This window comes from Callospermophilus lateralis, chromosome 9 (assembly GCF_048772815.1).
Source record: "Callospermophilus lateralis isolate mCalLat2 chromosome 9, mCalLat2.hap1, whole genome shotgun sequence".
Classification (NCBI taxonomy): Eukaryota; Metazoa; Chordata; class Mammalia; order Rodentia; family Sciuridae; genus Callospermophilus; species Callospermophilus lateralis.
Genome location: NC_135313.1, coordinates 56,096,776 through 56,099,671, shown reverse-complemented (window position 1 = coordinate 56,099,671; position 2,896 = coordinate 56,096,776).

Sequence of the window (2,896 nt, the reverse complement as noted above, 5' to 3'; positions counted from 1 at the left end):
ACCAGCAGACACTACAAGTTCAAGAACTTTCAGTGAGGGATCATCATATTTAAAAAGATTGAGAACCTTATTTCCAAAGATCACTCTGAGGTTTCCTAAGTAATCACTAGAAATTTTTAAATGTTCAGGTAAAGATTCTCAAAAATATCCATTCAAAACTAGGAAATTCTTTCATGATTTTGTCTTTGTAGAATAACCCCATTTTTGCTGGGTTCAACATTTTTGGAGAGAACCAAAGAAACACAGGAATTCTGACAGGAACCATAGCTTTGTCAAGATTATATTTATGGAGAGAAAAAAGTGGGATGTCAATTCAGTTTTGAAAGGTAGGTTGGCAGAATATATTTGATATGGCTTTCTGTTTAAACCATGGTTTATTGCTTTGTGAGGACAATAGGTTATGTCTGGAGTAAGTCTCCACTTCTTATTCTTATCAGACTTTACATCAGTGAAAGGAAAAAAAATCATCCTTCATCTCCCTACCCCTGTTGGAAGGTGCCCAGGAGAGGTAGGGGATCCAGCTTTCCGGAGTTTCTGTATAAGCAGAACAGGTGATCCTGCCATGGAGCCCTATCCAGGTGGACCTCTGTGCATGAGTGAAAATGGGTTATATTTGTTCCCAACCCAGGCTTCTCCCTTTTTCTGCTGATCCCCTCTTGGGCCTCTGAAGCTAGGTTGCACTCAGGCATGGAGGAAGAGACTTGTCCTTCTCCTTCTAATGTGAACCTCAGGGGTCTGTCTCTGGCTCTATGACAGCCTGGTCTGAGGCAACTGTTGTTTTAAAACTTTTAGTACAGTAAACAAACAATATCAGGCTCCTCAGTTTATCAAGAGATTATAAAAATGCACATTTTAATCTGACTTTCTGATATTATGACCAGACTAAAGATGGATTTGTGTGTGTGTGTGTGTGTGTGTGTGTGTGTGTGTGTTTTACAATTCTCCCTTTCTCCAGACTCAAGTGGTAATTTGATTTGCATCTGGCATACATAAAATGTTGTTCTTAATGGTGGTATGCCCACCTCTAGCAACACTTTTCTTCCAGGGTAACAGAGCTGGTTGGAATGTATATAAAAATAAGAGTAAATAGACTATAAATGAGAGAACATGGAACTTTCTCATGAATAAAGTGGATGAGCTTTGGCCTGACTTATTTTTATTTCTTAAATGCCTTTTCAGTTTTCTGGCTCCTTGGTTGTTGTATTCTAAAGAATGAAGTAATCAGATACATGAGATATAGTTAAATAATACTTTCGAAGGCATAGTTAGCCTATTTTCTCAATTGTTGACAAAATCAAGACAATAATACATTTTTTTTTTTTTTTTGGAGAAGTCTAAAGGTCAAGTGGACCAGATTTTTTCCAATTAAGAGTTATTGGAATAGAGTTTGTGGAAGAGAACATGACAATTCACCTATCTGTATTATATAACATTGAAATGTGGTTGAAATTGAATTGATCTCATAAAAGGCTTTTAGAGGTAAAACATTTGCTAAAATTTCTGGTCAGAAAAATTAAACACACACTTATTTATATATTTGCGATTGAATGAATATTATGGTAGCAAAAACATACTGATTTCATATTTCTGGTCCTTATTTCTTATTTTAAGAAATAAGTGGTATCTAGTCTATAATAAAATAAATTGATCTTTTTCTTACTATGAAAAGTTATTTCACATATATTTTAAGATATAGGTTGTATCTCTTCAGTACTAAAATAAATCGATGTATTTTTGAATTTTTATTCAATTTGAAAAACAAGTATAAATCTTAAGAATTGATTTCTGAACTAAAACATTTTTAAATGAAAAGTTGTCAATTATAAGAGGTAACAAGATAAAATTGCAGGTGTCTTTATGTTCCAGCATATAAGCTTAGGTTGAGCATTCTTACTGTCATGTCATTGCACTTCCCTGTAACCTTGATAGATCGGACCTATAAATATCTCTTGGGGTGAAAAGTAATTTAATCTGTGGATCTGTATATTACCTCCTCATGAACATCCTATCAATTGTGCCAGAGTGCTTTCATGATATGCACTGAACTGAAACCATCAAACCTATTTCACTGAGGATTGTTAGTTAGACCAGAATTTTTGGTTTCAACTCTGTCATTAAATTTTGCTAAAAGGTTGTTCACTTATGCATGGAAAAAAAGCCAAGTTCGTGATTTGGTTTCAAAAGGCTCTTTGCTTATAGGTCAGGGAGACTTTTGGAAACTGGAGTATTCGTTTGTTCTTATTTTAAGGCTGACCCAATTAGAACCCATTTTATAGTTATATACAATCATATAAGTCTTAGCACTTCTTGAATGAGTTGAAACTCAATGAGTTTTGTGAACATACATAGCCCACCTTCTAAGCAGCAACATAGTGGATAATGCTAAAATCATCTCATTTGGATCAAAATAGTCTCAAGCCAGAACAATGCCTTTAGATACAAAGTTTTAGCTGAGGATTAGCTGGAGGTCTCTCAAAGTCCTATCTGGAGCCGCATGTGGCTAGTTCTTCTTTTATTTTCCCCATTAATTGCAAGGATCCTTAGTTAAAAATTGTCCATAGTTCTCAGAAGATTTGAGTTCATTAATAGCTGGTCTGAATAGAGTATTGTGAATTATAAATATGAAGAGACAATCCAAGACAGCATGATTAATAAAAACTTACATAATTTGTTTTCTTTCTTTCCATGGAGATTAAACTCATGGCCTCAACACATGCTAGGCAAGCACTCTACTACTAAGCCACATTTTCAGCAATAATTCTCTTGATGCCTTTTTCTTGAATAGCTTTATTAAACAGAGACATTTGAGCTTGTTGGGTAAGCCCAAGGCTCTTTTCTACTCACTACAGTGCAACTTTGAGCCACTCATTTAACCTGACCTCTGTTTCTGTATTTG